General features: G+C 46.2%; 1 protein-coding gene across 5 annotated transcripts in view; it reads left to right on the plus strand.

The window, feature by feature from the left end:
• The first annotated feature begins 706 nt into the window (after positions 1–706).
• The window catches only part of PTK2B (protein tyrosine kinase 2 beta), a 147,374-nt gene continuing 132,672 nt past the window's right edge, over positions 707–15,408 (plus strand). For 3 of the 5 annotated variants that reach the window (XM_032144128.2, XM_032144133.2, XM_032144134.2), the window contains exon 1: positions 12,976–13,157. The gene's annotated coding sequence lies outside the window, so the exon portion shown is untranslated. Of the gene's footprint in view, positions 788–12,975; positions 13,158–14,112; positions 14,396–15,408 lie in introns of those variants that run through there. The other 2 variants (XM_032144129.2, XM_032144131.2) reach the window with 2 other exon arrangements.

A 15,408-nucleotide genomic window follows, 5' to 3' on the forward strand; every position in this document is an offset into this window, starting at 1 on the left:
TTGCTGTTAGTATTATCCTTTGTCTCTGACCCAGGAGTCTCGTATCTTTTACCAGTATTCATGAAATTTTGGCATGCAAACTTGTTAGTGTTGAAACTCAGAAAACAATACCCCAAAATGGCCTCAAAAGCAGAAATTTTTCTCTGCCTTCCTGCCCTCCTGTCTCTCAGTTCCCCAAGGATAGCCATAGAAATTAGAATTCCTTTTCCCCAAGGCAGGTCATAGAAACCAGAACGCCTTTTTCCTAAAGCCAGTCTTGAAACCTTAAAATATTACTCTAACTTTCTCTCTGCCTTTCTGTGGAAAAACCGGCCATAAAGAAATTTTCTGACTTACCTTGTTTGACTGCAGGCCGTAAGAGCCCGATTCCCGAGAGGGTCCTGCCCCATACCTGTTAGGGGTAGAAGGTGTCTGAGTTAAGAGCAGTGAATCTGTATGGGTCTGCAGCAACCTCAGTTCTTGCCTTCTCAGAAGAAAGAATTAGACTGAGGGGCATGATATAGTTTGGCTGTGTCCCCACCCCAAATCTCATCTTGAATTGTAATCCCCATAATTCCCACGTGTCAACGGAGAGATCAGGTGGAGGTAAATGAATCACAGGGATGGTTTCCCCCATGCTATTCTCCTGATAGTGAGTTCTCATGAGATCTGATGGTTTTGTAAGTGTTTGGTAATTCCTCCTATGTTCATTCTCCTTCCTGCAGCCTTGCAAAGGAGGTGTCATGCTTCCCCTTCACCTTCCACTGTGACTGTAAGTTTTCTGAGGCCTCCCCAGCCATGCGGAACTGTGAGTCAATTAAACCTATTTCCTTTATAAATTACGCAGTCAGTCTAAGGCAGTTCTTTATAGCAATGTGAAAATGGACCAATACAGGGCATAAGGCAGAAAAAAAAACTGAGGCAAGTTTCAGAGTAAGAGTGGAAGTTTATTAAAAAGTTTTAGGACAGGAAAGAAAGTACACTTGGAAGAGACCCAAGCGGGCAACTTGAGGGACAAGTGTGCCATTTAACCCTGATCCTGGGACTTCATATGCTGGCCCACTTCTGGAGTCTTGCTGCCCTCTCCCTTCATTCTTCCCTCAGTGTGAGCTGCCTGAATGCACAGTGCCCTCCTTATGCTTGGGAGGTGAGCATGCACTGTGTGCTTAGGAATTTGTACACATGCCCATCTGAGGCTTTCTTCCCTTTTCCAGTGGAATGCCCCCGGAAGGTCATACTCCACTATTTTGTCTCTTAATGTGCATGCCCAAGCTCACTCACCCAATTTCTGAAATTTTATTGGAAGCTGATTACAAATCTCAAGTGTTTTTATCTGTTTGGGAAATTGCCTATGCCTGGCACCTGCTTTAACATCAATTAACATCAGTTAACACTTTAGTGTGACAGCTGTGGACCATCAGGGAATTGTCTCTCTCTGGCCCATCTGCCAAATTATCCATTTTAAAAAGGCAGTGTGATAACTGCGAAACCATCACCTGGCATTCTTGCTTAAGGGGATTGGGGAGGATAGAGTCCTCTCCTGCCCTGCTCATGCCTAACTACCTGTAACATACCCAGAAGGAAGAAATGCATGTTCATAGAGGCCAAGAAAAATCTAGACAGACAGGCCTAGGTTCCCCACTCAGTTTATTAACATTAGCTCATAACCTTTTGTCCAATTATATTTCTACACAGCTACTCATACTTTGTTGAACCTAAGCATGAAAATGAGCCACTTCCCCTGTATCTTTAGGTCTTCATTCTGAAGGCTCCCATGTCACATAAAACTATGATCAGGCCAGGCATGGCAGATGAGGCCAGGTGCCGGTGGTGGCTCACACCTGTAACCCCAGCATTTTGGGAGGTCGAAGAAGGCCTTGAACTCACAAGTTCAAAACCAGCCTGGGCAACACAGCAAAACCCCGTCTCTACAAAAAATACAATGAGCCGCGTGTGTGGTGGTGTGTGCCTATAGCCTGAGGCAGGAAAACAGGGTGTGGAGGCAGGGAACATAAGGCCAATTCACACTTCAGTTGCGACAGGAACTATCCTCCCCATAGGGCGTAGGCCAAGTAAATGACTTTGTAACTTTACTTCATCCTCTCCATTTACATAGGGCGTACCCCAAATAACCAATGGAGTCCTCTAGAGGGTATTTAAACTCCCAAAAGTTCTGTAGTGGGGCCTTTGAGCCCCTGTGCTCAGGCCGGTTCCCACACTGTGGAGTATACTTTCATTTTCTATAAAACCCTTCATGCCTTCCCTGCTTAGTTTGTGCGTTTTTTCCAATTCCTTGTTCAAGATGCCAAGAACCTGGACACCCTCCACCATTAACAGTCCCAGCTACTCTGGAGGCTGAGGTGGGAGAATTGCTTGAATCCGGGAGGTGGCAGTGAGTTGAGATTGTGCCAGTGCACTCCAGCCCAGGTGACAGAGCCAGACCCTGTCTCAAAAAAATAAATAAATAAATTTCTATCCCTTTCCTCTTCTTAACCTTTTTGTCAGTGATTTGCAGTGAAACTTCAAGGGGCGAAGGAGATGTTTTCCCTTGGCCCACACATTAGCTTGCAAGTAGGGTAAAATCTCAGACCTTTAAAGTTCTTAACAATTTCCTTCCACACTTTTCCTCAGAATAGTCCTTTCCTCACAATGACAAGGGATGAATACCACTAACTCTAATTGCCTTCAATGTTTCTTAAATGTGGTTCATGGTTCTCCTGCAATTACCTGGGGAGTTTTCTAAAAGCAGTTTCCTGGGCCCACTTTAATCTACTCACCTCTCTTGTGGAAAGTGAGGCCCAGGAATCTTCATTTTCACTTGCACGCTAGGTGATTCTCAGGTGCAAGGAAGTTTGAGAGCAATTATCCTAGATCTATTCACCCAACAAGTTGTTGGGTCTCCAGCTATGGTTAGTGGTTCAAAAATTAACCTTAGAGGCAATATCCAAAAAAGCCACAAGATGGGGCTAACAACGCTACACTCCAGCTAGCCCTCTCCCCTCCCGCCGCAGAGAATCTTACGTCATCTTATTCTCTTTCGTTGTGTTCTCTTATCTATGTGTCCCAGTTGCTTTGTGAATCGATATGTGTTGCTTTCTATGTGTTTCATTCTGTTCTTACCTGATCTTCCTTATTTTGTTGGTTTTTTTTTTCTCATATTCTGAATGGGGCCACAAATCAAAAACAAGAAGGAAGAGTAGAAAGAACTACAATACAAAGGTTAACGTTAAACCAATAAGGCTCTTCAATCATTCTGGAAATCCAGAAAGGACTTAGTTCTAGTCCAAGCTCCACCACTACCCAGGGGCAGGACCTGGGGCATATTATTTCACTTTTCTAACTTGCTTTTCCTCCACTATAGAAGAAAATATGGAACTAATTGCTCCACATTCTGACCAACTTAGACACTCTGAAACTGTTTTATTCTTTGCATATGGTGAGGGGGTGGGTAAGGGTGACTACGACTTCACCAGAGACCAGGAAAGAGAAATCTTGGTGACTAGAACCAATCTGTCACCAATTTATATTTCTCCTTTCAGTAGAAAGGACCTTATTCAGAGGTCCTTATTGATGTTCAAGTCCTATGTATACTAGCTAATCTTCTGCAAGAGCTTACTCAAAAGTTCTCATAATCTCTAATTTCCTGCATCCCGCCTCTCAAATGCCCTGCCAAGCGCTGCCAGATTTCCAAACCCCTTGCTATCACCATGTAAATTTGTGTAAGGAATAACTTTTTAAATTGTTAAGAAAATAAATTCCCAGGTGCAGAGGGTAAAGGAGGAAATTGCCTTGTTTTTTTCTTTTTGAAACAGTGAACTAGAAAGTGGCTACTGCAAATAAAGGCAGAGATTGTTAGATTACATAAAAAGGCAAGACTCAACTATATGCTGACTACAAGGAACTTACTTTAAATGTAAGCATACAGATTGAACTAACAGGATGGAAAAAGATATACCATGCTAATGCTAATAAAAAGAAAGCTGGTATGACTGTGTTAATATCAGACAAAGCAGATTTCAGATAACAAAATATTGGGATAAGGACAACAGTTGCTAAAGTCAGCCGCAGGGCCGGCAGCAGCATCTTCAGAAACAGGCATCCTGGCACTGCAGACATAATAGACCTTGTTCATCAGAGTTACCAAGTAAATCTTTGAGGAAATCACTGCAGTCCGATGTACCTTTCCTGAGGCCTAAACTACAGAAACAAGGAGGGTGGGAGCTCTCAGTTCATCTGAATAATGCCGGGAGAACTTCTGTGAGAAATAGTGTTTAATCCAAGTAACTAGGGAAACACTGAGGGTGGTAAACTGCCTGCCTCTGGGTCATATTTGACTGCAAACATCTTTTATTTGACCTATACTTTTTTCTGTCTGTATCATTTATGATCTTTTAAGCGACATATAGATAAAATGCAACACAAAATGATTTAAGCCATAAGGGGGTGGATTATCTCACATACCAGGAAATCTGGAAGCAAAAGGCATCCACTGTTGGTTATGTCAGTGACTTTAGATTCATCCTCTCTCTGGTCAGCCTATGGCTTCCTTTTGGTTGGAAAATGACTGCAGCAACTCCAGCATCTTATCCTGATATGAACCAATGTCCAGAAATGAAATAAGGCCATTTCTCCCTGTATGTCTCATTTTTAGAGCCAAGAAACCTTTCTTAAAACCTTCCAGAATACTCCCTTGCATCTTATTGGCCAGAACTGGGTCACATGTTCACTTCTAAATTCATCCCTGGCAAAGGGAATAAGACCATCATGATTGACTTGAGCTAATCAGAATTTACCTGAATCATGTGATGAAGGCGATTACCTGAGATACATTAGGGGCTCTGCTATTTATTATAAAAGAGAGAAAATTTTCTATTAGATAGGCAGTGACCTAGGCAATATTATGTCTTCCAATCCGTGAACACAGGATGTCTTTTCCATTTCCTTATGCCTTCTATTATTTCTTTCACCAATGTTTTGTAGTTCTTATCATGGAAGACTTTTGCCTCCTTGGATAAGTTTATTTCCAAGTATCTTATTTTTGATGTCATTGTAAATGGAATTGTGTTTTCTTAAGTTCCTTTGCAGATAGTTCACTGGCTGCCTTTGCGTTTTGAGAGAAGGAGGATCTGGCTTCATTAAGCTTACTTTTCTGCATGGCAATAGACTTTTGAGCTGAATAGCAGCTGCTCCCTGTAGGAGGGACATTTGTTCTCCCATTTGCCACAGTTCCTATCCAGCCAGCTTCCCTCACATTCCCTGCTCGGCCCCTGTAGGCATTTCGGCTTTCGACCTCTTGTTTAGATCATCCACATGAAGTTACACATTGCTGCAATTCATTAGAAAGACACTGGAGTGGTACAGGAATAGACAGCCAACTTGGCAACTGGACACAACACAAAGCTGATTTTCCATGTTCCTGAAATTTATATTGAAGCACTCAATTATTTTATTGGAAACATTTTGGATGGGAATATTTCAGAAATATGTTTTGTGGTTTTTTTCTCTAAAGCATGCAGAACGTAATATAAATCATACCTCATGATGCACCAAAATAGACAATAATACTCTACTGTGCTGGCTAATAAAGTAATAGGAGTTAATGAAGTATGCAGGGTTGTTTGTCTCTGTCCTGTAAATGGCCACAGATGCTTGTGTTTTGAGGGCTCTTGCACATGCTAGGCATTTTTTTCCTATCTAGAAGTTCTTCTTGCTCCTAACAACGTATTTGCCTGCAGCAATCTGCTTTCACTTCCTAGTTGATGTTTCCTGCACACGGTGGGCTGGGACCAAATCACCACGCTTGTTAAAATTATGGAATTCGACACTGGCAAGCAAGGTTTGGGCAGTCACTCAATGCTTCAGAGCTTATCCATGGGATGTCGGGGACCAGATGAGCCCACTCACAGATGGGTGTTAGGGGTTCAGAGTCAAGAAGACCAAAGTCATAGAGCCGATTCAGAGTCGGCAGGGCATCAGGGCGGTCTCCTTTTCCAGGCAGCCACTCTTTCTAGGAGCACCCTGCAGGCCAGCCCTGCAGCGACCTGGGGAGTTATGGAAATCCTGAAGCGTGTCCAATAGCTGCGGAAACCATGTGTCCTCTGTGGCAACCATGTGTCCTCTGTGGCAATGAGGCTTTCTCTGCATGGTTTTTGTTTGTTTGTTTTTGAGACAGAGTATTGTTCTATTGCCCAGGCTGGAGTATAGTGGCATGACCTCGGCTCACTGCAACCTCCGCCTCCAGGGTTCAAGCAATTCTTCTGCCTCAGCCTCCGGAGTAGCTGGAATTACAGGTATGTACCATCATGCCCAGCTAATTTTTGTATTTTTAGTAGACACAGGGTTTCACCATGTCGGCCAGGCTGGTCTCAAACTCCTGACGTCAAGTGATCTGCCCGCCTCAGCCTCCCAAAGTGCTGGGATTACAGGCGTGAGCCTTGCGTGTTGTTCTTTAATGGAACAATTAAAAATGCTCTTCTGTGTTTTCCATCCTTCCAAAAATTGGCCCAAATCAATTTTTCAATGGTTTAACTATGTCTTTATTTTTCCCAAAGAGATTCACGTTGGATTATTTCCAAGAGCCCTTTTTTATCCTCTGTGGAAAGATCTTATTTTGTTCATTTATTTTAACTTTTTCATTATGTGCATTTTCAAATGCACTCAATATTTTAGAGAGAACAGTATAATTAACCCCCACATACCCATCATTCAGCTTGCATTATTATCAACTTTGCTATTTTCATTTTATCTCTCCCCTCTACAGATTTTTTTTTTTTTTTTTGATGGGGGAGGTGGAATATTTTAAAGCAACCTTTTTTTTTTTTTTTTTCAGGAACCCATCTTAAAAAGTTACAACAGGGCGGGGCATGGTGGCTCATGCCTGTAATCCCAGCACTTTGGGAGGCCAAGGTGGGTGGATCACAAGGTCAGGAGATTGAGACTGTCCAGGCTAACATGGTAAAACCCCGCCCCTACTAAAAATACAAAAAAATTAGCCGGGCCTGGTGGCGGGCGCCTGTAGTCCCAGCTACTCGGGAGGCTGAGACAGGAGAATGGCATGAACCTGGGAGGCGGAGCTTGCAGTGAGCCAAGATTGTGCCACTGCACTCTATCTAGCCTGGGCGACAGAGCAAGACTCTGTCTCAAAAAAAAAAAAAAAAAAGTTACAACAGGACATAATATCCATTAATGGTCAGTTATGAGCTATAGCAATAGCAAGGAAATGCACATGTATTTCTAGTTTTTCTAACAATCCCATAAGGTAAATTAATCCCATTTTATACATGAGAAAATTGAGGTTCTGCCTTAACTTGTATCTAAAAGAAAATAGGATAAATGGTGGTGTATTAGCTAGGATGCTCTGAAGAAAAGAAAAACACTGCTTATTTCTCTGTACTCTCATGTACCACTGAACAGTCACGTCTGATGCTGGATGTGCAGGAGTTTCTCCCCACCAACAACTGATTCGCCAGTGAACGCCAGCTGGTGAGACAGCCAGGTGGGAAGGGTCCCCAGAGAAACTCCAGTCAGCCTGTATACTGGGAGGAGTGTACACTGGGGTGGAGCCACAGAAGTTCCTGCTGTTTGCAGTGGGGAGGAGCCTGGCCCCTCCTTTTCCTAGGTGGTACCTGCGATTCAAACTATGAGGTAGAAAGCACATAGGGACTCCGGCTTTGTGAAGGTCCCCTGTTGCCATTTTTTTCCCTCTTCACCCAATAAAACCCTGCCTTACTCACCCTTTAAATTGTCTGTGAGCCTAATCTTTCATGGCCATGAGACAAGGACCCCGTCTTTAGCTAAACTAAGGAAAAGTCCCACAACACTGAGTGTCCCATAGTTCAGCTCAATTCAGACACTATCTACCTGGAGATAGCATCAGATCCCACAGGCTAAGGGCTCAGTCCCACAAAACTGCCCCAACTCCCCACCCTGCAACCCCGCTCCAGCTTCAGATGCCAGTAGCAAGTCCCAGGTTGTGGCCTGTGCTTCCGACTGGCTGGCTGTACATCAGGATTCCCATGACCCCTCCTTAGGTTTGATTAATCTGCTAGGGTGGCTCACAAAGCTCAGAGAAACACTTTTCTTTCTTTTGTCCTTTATTAAAAAGGATATTGTGAAGGATACAGATGAGCAGCCAAAGGGAAGAGATGCACAGGGTGAGGTCTGTGGGAAGGGGCGTGGAGCTTCATGCCTTCCCTTAAAGTGCCAACCTTTGAGAACCTCAGCTCAGAACCATGACCATGTTCTTTTGAGTTTTTAGGGAGGCTTCTTTATGTAGGCATGACTGATTACAGTGTTGGCCATGGGTGATCAATTCAACCTTCAGCCCCTTTCCTTCCCCAAGTTTTAGGGGTAGCGCTGAAAGTTCAGCCTTCTCATCATGGCTCAGTCTTTCTGATGACCAGCCCTCATCCTGAAGCTATCTAAGGGAGCTAAGATATCTAAGTCACCAGGCATCTCATTGGCATACAAAAGGCACTTTTTTTTTTTTTTTTTTTTTTTTTTTGAGGCAGGGTGTTGCTCTGCTGCCCAGGCTAAATTCATCCAGTGGTGCAATCATAGCTCATTGCATCCTCAATTTCCTGGACTCAAGCAATCCTCTTGCGTCAGCCTCCCAAGTAGCTAAAACTACAGGTGCATACCACCATGCCCAGCTAATTTTTGTATTTTTTTGTACAGATGAAGTCTTGCCATGTTGGCCAGGCTGGTCTCGAACTCCTGGCCTCAAGCAATCCTCCCGCCTCAGCCTCCCAAAGTGTTTGGATTATAGGCATGAGCCACCATGCCTGGCCTCAAAAAAACATTCTTAACACCCCAGAAATTCCAAGGGTTTTAGAAGTTGTGTGCAGGGTCAGAGACCAAATATATATTTCTTATTATGTCATAATATCACCAGTGCAGTTCAGGCAATGGTAACAGAAAGGCCAAAATGAAGTAACCCAAGCAACTTAAATTTCTTTCTCATGTAAAAGTTAAACTAGGTTCTGACTATGTCCAGGGTAAGCGTGGTGGCTGGATGACATTAGGTACCCGGATTCTTAACATCATAGACCGGATGGCTGCTCCAGGTTTCATTGTCAGGTGGAGGTGGAAAAGACAGAGTGGAAAATATTGGAGGATGTGCTCATTCCCTTGAAGGGCATGATTCTGGAGTTGTGTGCATAGCTTCTACTCTTCAACCGTTGTGGAGAACTTAATCACATGGTCGCACCTGGTCACACCTGCAAGGGAGACTGGGAAATGTAGTCTTCATTTTGGGCAGCCTGTGACCATCTGAAAGTCAGAGATTCCATTATTAAGGAAAGAAAAGAGAAAGTTCTTTTTAAGTTGAGGGCATGATTTTGAGTTCCATTCAAGCCATACTCAACTTATTTTGGCTTCAACTGTGGCCCACTTGGCAAACATAGTGATGTCTGGTTAAATTAGAGGCAGACATCCCTTGGTGACGAAGTACTTTTTTTACTACTTGTACCCGTAAGTTTTTCTTTGTCCCTTTTTTTTTTAATGGAATATCACTCCTGTCGCCCAGGCTGGAGTGCAGTGGCACAATTACAGCTCACTGTAACCTCCGCCTCCCGGGTTCAAGCGATTCTCCTGCCTCAGCCCCACCGAGGAGCTGGGACTACAGGCATACGCCACTATGCCCAGCTAGTTTTTGTATATGTCCATTTTTTTTGTTAGAATACTTATAACCATACTATTCTTTTAAAATAAAATGTATTCTACATAATAGTAAATTTACATGATGTAATTTAAATTACATCCTTTACAATGGAGAGATGCCAGTTATGTAATATCGCAGCCCTGCCAATGATGGGTTTTGATTCAGTCCTGCTCTTTACCACCTGGGAGGCTGTGAATAATTTATTTACCTTCTCCAAACTTCCTTTTCCTTTCCGCAAACCAGGAATAGGACTAGCTACTTCATAGATGGTTGTGAAGACAAGCTAGACGACAGATGAAAGTCCTTGGCACAGAGTGAACACTTGATAAATTATATGGCAGATATGTATGTACTATCTCCCCATGAAGCTTACTTTAATTGCTATCATTTCTAAAAATTATAGCCATAGAATTTTTCATAGCATTTGTATACCTATCAATTAGGGCTTCACAATACCCTGGGAAACAGGTAGAACAGATAATACTTATTTTTCTACTTTTCTAGATTAGGAAATACAAGCTCAGAAAGATAGATTCACATGCCCAAAGTCACAACCTCTTCCCTCTTGACTGGATCCTTCCTATGAGCATTGAAACCTGCTCTACTGGCTATCATCCTAAATGACAAATCAGTCCTCTTTCAACCCACGACCCCCTCCAATACCCCCTGGTCTCAATTGCCCTTGGCAGTCAAGCTTTCCAGGACTCATCAGCACATGCCACCTCTGTGTCTTCACTTTCAATTTACTTATTAGCCCACCTCACTTGACCTTTGGCTCTTCATTCATTTGCTCCTGGTAAGAGCTTCACTTGAAGTCCTCTGCTGTCTCTGACTCTTGCCTTAGACAAGCTTATCCATTCTTGTGGTTTCAAATGCCATCCCAAAAGTTAATCACCAGCTCAACCACCTTTGTGATCTCCAGTTAGTGAAAAGATAAGAGAACCTGAACCAGGATGGGTCAATAGGACAGGAAAGAAAACAAGGAATAGGAAAAATGTTTGTGGGGACTCCCAGGACTTAGAGATTGGAGATTGCATGGCTGCAGGGTAAGGAGGGAGAGGGAGAGTCAAAGGTGACTCATCTTTTGTTGACATTGACGGGGAGGGCTGGAACGGTTGTTTGAAGAGCAAGATGAGCCAGGGTTATAGACCTGAGTTTGTGGTAAGAGTGGAACATCCAAATGGAAGAGTCCAGCAGCTGAAAGGACATTTGTTCAAAGGCCTTTTTCATTATAGTTTTCTCCTTCTTTTGATCCAGTTACACATCCCCCGGACACCCCCACAATTAGGGCCTCCCACATGGTACTTGGTCAGCTTGAGATACAGAAGCAGAAGGGAAATATTTTTCTTTTCTAACTGGGGTAGATCATTATTGCAACCTATGCCATATGGACAGCATCACCATGGATAGTATCTTTTAGGGATTTCCATGGAATTTGAGGGCTCCTGATGCATTTCTGATGGTTTTTTTTAAAAGGCGATAACAGGCAGAAATGCATGACCTTGTCACCTGAGTTGCTTGTACATGACACCGGACAGAACCTAGGGAGACCTGATGGCGGAGTTGGCCACCCCAGAGAGTTTCTCAATGTCTTTTTCATTTAAAAACCTATGGGTTTATGATTCTATGAGGTAGATTTTGGAGATTTTTTTTTAAAGTGCTGAAGAATTCAAAAACCTCTGAAAACTCACCTTTCCCAGAATTGGTCCCAGCAAGATAAGATGGTAGTTCATTTATGTGGCCACACAGGGGCAGCATACACAAACTCACCTTTTCTCAAACAGGTCTTGATTGTCTTTGCTTTTAGTTCCCACTGCCACCTCCTAGTACAGACTCTCAACAACTCACCCAGGTATCTAACTTTCGTGCCACTCGGGCTTCATCACTTCATTTCCAAGCGCAAGAATACGGAGGGGACACCCACTGCCAGATGCCCTCTGACCATGTCCTTGCCATGTAGTCAATTACCTGCCTCCTCATCCCCCCACCTTCCCTGCTAACTTCAGTTTACCTCTGTCTGACTTGCCTCTCCCACCCCTGCCCAAGTTCTCCCACCTGACCACCTTCTGACCTGCTGACCGCTGTGTAGTCACCAAGATTACCTCCAAGACGCTGAGTGCTGGGAACGTGACAAATCTGTGAATAGCACGAATGGGAAGGGGTGGGGGGCTCCAGCTGTCAAGGCTGGCAGTGCCCATCAATGGGTTGTGAGCGCTATGCTGGGCAGGTAGGCCCTAGCTGCAGAGAGTCTGATCTTCAGTGGACCCAGAGTGGCATCCAGCCAATAGCTGTGGGTAGTCCACCAATTATAATTTGAGAAACATTGACTTCCTAGCTTTGTTAACTTACCTAAGTCTCCAGTTTCTTTTCAGAAATGAGGAGTCAGTGCAATCTTGGAAACTGAGTGCTTCCTCAGCACAACTCCAGGGGGCGCCATTCTCAGAAAGTATATTGTGAATAGCACCCTCTAGAATTGTGCAACAGGGCAGCCCTGGGAATCAGATTCCAATCCTGCACGGGACACAGAATAAAGAAGCTTGGGACAGGGGCTCTGGAGAGGACATTGTAGGATGAGGGTGATGCTGAGTACACTCCACCTTTTTGACCTTATGCTAAGTCCAGGTCACTTCCTCCTCCTACTCAGGAGCAAGTCTGGAGTTTTCCTAGGGATAGGGAAGAAGTGTTGCTAAGTGCCCTTGAGTGCCCGCTCACATATCACTGGCCTGAGGAAAGAGGGGACCAGCCTCTGGGCAGCCAGGCGGACTCATGTGGAGACGAGGCCCCTGGAAGGGGCTGTCCAGCACCTCTAACTATTCTTGTGCTGTCCTCAGACCCTACTTGGTCACAGCTCAGGGACCTGGTCTTCGGTGTTCAGGGACCTGGACCGGTCATGCCAAAATCCCTGGTGGTATTTATGATTTTTCATGCCTGCAAAGGGACTGGGGCCACTTTAGGACATGGAGCGATTAGGACACAGGTGCTCAGAGTACCATGTAGATAACATCTGCCACTGCGGGGGTTTTCCCCCGCCCGCCCTGCCCCCCTGCCCCCCGCCCCCCCGCCCCCCCCACACACCTTTTGGCCTCCAAAAGGCTGCAGGTGGAGTGGGCAGAGGATGGAGGGATGTTAGAAATTGGGGAGTTAACTACTCACAAGGGGCACATAACATCCAAGGATCCCATTTGCGGCCGGGGGAATGGCAGAGATAGCCCCCCAGGTCTGCCCGGCGCTCAGGGAATTGGTGGCAGCATCTATTTCAGAGTTTATGGTAAGAGGCTGGAGCCGGCACACACAGACAACACACCCCACCCTTTAAGGAAGTGGGGAGGAGAGCAGCAGGGGTGTGGTTAACAACTCAGAGGAGGAGGGAGAATCTAACCTGTCAGCCCTTTTACTCAGCCACAGCCTCCGGAGCCGCTGCACACCTACCTGCCCAGCCGACTTACCTGTACTTGCCGCTGTCCCGGCTCACCTGGCGGGGCCCGAGGAGCAGTCGCTGGAGTCCGCGCCTCCCTGGGTGAGTCCCTCCCGCCAGCCAGGGCTGAGCGCTGCGCCCGGCAGAAGTTGGAGGCTTGACCGGGTGGCAGGGGTTGGGGACAACAATTCCGGTATCCTGGGCACCTGAGCTGGGAGTTCCCGGAGAAACGGCCAGACCCAGGAAATCGGAGCCGTGGGTGCTGTGCACACGCCCGGAGCTTGCCAGCCTTCCGCGGGGAAGAGGGATTCTATTTTTGGAGTAAATTTGACACTATAGGGTGTTTCTCCCTCTTTGTCCTCTCAACATATTCAGACAGGGGAGGCTGGGGGAGGCTAGGGGTGAAGGTGTGAGGGCACAGCCAGGCTGCTGCCTCTAAAGGTCAGGTTAGGGAGCCACGGGGTTTCAGCTCCTGTCTCAGACCTCTGACTGTTCCTGCTCCCGCTCCCCGCTCCCTCCCGGGCCCTTCCGCAGCCCCTGGGGTCACAGTCTCACCCCCAGCCCACCCTAACTCTCCTGCAGCCACTCCTTGCACCTGAGAGGTCATCTTCTGAATCAAGCCATGGCTGGAGGAAAGCAGGGGTGTTCTGGGGCACAGGGGAGCTCGTCTGTGTGTGTGTGTGTGTGTGTGTGTGTGTGTGTATGTGTGTGTAGTTAACACTGGCCACTCTGGTTCCTTGAGAAGCCGCCTCCTGAGTGCCACTCAAGGGTTAAGTACGGAGCTGCCTCTGCCTGCTGTCAGGCTGCGCGTGGGCACCACTTTGGGTGGGCGAGCGTGGAGCGGCATATGGGTGATGTTCTTCAAGCCCTGCCACCTGCCCTAAGCCTCGGCCACATGACACCGGCATCTCCCTATACCCCAAACTGGGAGCAAAATCCAAGTCCGCTCATTTAAGGGGCCAGTGGAAGGACAAGAGCAGAAAGTTGTGCCTAGAGGTGGCTTTAGCCAGGAGGAACTCGGAAGCTGCGCTGTGACTGGGTCTGAGCCCACTGGGGCAGTGCACATGGCATGACCCAGTGGTGGGTGCTGGGAGGCCCCTCCACGTGGGATGCTCTCTGTTCACCCTGAGTACTGTTGCTGAAGGCCCTGTCTTTCACAACCACTCTGGGGGAGGGGGAGGAGGACACTGATGAAAAAGTGACTAAAGACAGAAGGGAGGAAGGAAGTAGTCACATTGGAGAGCCCCAGCATTGGCGGGACAGTCTGCAGTCACTCATTCAGGAGGCACTCACTGGCTTCCCACCTGCAGCCAGGTGCAGGTGCAAGGTGTGGGGACAAGGTGAGTGTGGCATGGCCTCTGCTCACCAGGGCAGTGTGGGATACAGGGTGGTTGAGGGAGGGCTGCCAGGGGAAGGTGCAGGGTACTATCCAACCCTGCACTAGAGGGCTGTGGGGGGAGCCAGTCAACAATGGCCAGGAGGGCATCCTGGCAGAAGTGACTCCAAGTTGAGAGCTAAAGGATGACTAGAAATTAGCGCAAGAGAAGAGGGGAAAGAACAGCAAGTGCAGAGATTGGAGGCTAAAAGCAGCAGGAGGCTGGAAGCAACGGGAGGCATCCAGGAAAATGAAAGTAGCTGGGCTTGTTGGGAGCCTAGAGCGTGCAGGGGCAAGGGGAAGCTGCAGGGGTGAGTGGAGACCGCTCTAGAAGGCTTTGGAAGGCCTGCCAGGCTGCCATGGCAACTTCTGTTGGAGCAACACTTGGGACCTGGAGCCAGGCAGGAGACTTCCCAGCAGGAAGGGGTTGCCAGATTTAGCCAATAAAAGCACGGGACACTCAGATTTGAATTTCAGATAAGCACTCAATGTTTTTTTTTTTTTTTTTTTTTTTTTCAATACAAATATGTCTCATGAGCTACATGGAACATACTTATACTCAAACATGATTCACTGTTTCTCAGAAATTCACATTTAACTGAGTGTCTTGTATTTATCTGGCAACCCTACTCTAGGAGAAGCTGAGGTTGGCGCAATGTTGGGAAGTAAAGGCTGGAAACTGCCCAGGCACTCTGAGAACAGTCTCAGGTCTATCTTGTAACCATTCTTCCTGGATTTTATTTTTGAGCTCATTGACTGATTGACCCTATTATTTAAAAAACAAAAAATCAATTCCTTGGTCAGTTTATTCATCTATACAGGTGAAGGAGTATGGTACCTCAGAAGAAACAACATTAAATCCAGACAGATCTGGGTTCAAATCCATGTAGACTGGTGAGCTTCTCTGACCCTCAGAATCCTCTTTTCTGAAATGAGGGCAGGAGTATCTGTGCAGGTGGTTGGGAGGATCCCTGATAA

The sequence above is a fragment of the Hylobates moloch genome, unplaced genomic scaffold, assembly GCF_009828535.3.
Source record: "Hylobates moloch isolate HMO894 unplaced genomic scaffold, HMol_V3 SCAFFOLD_22, whole genome shotgun sequence".
Classification (NCBI taxonomy): Eukaryota; Metazoa; Chordata; class Mammalia; order Primates; family Hylobatidae; genus Hylobates; species Hylobates moloch.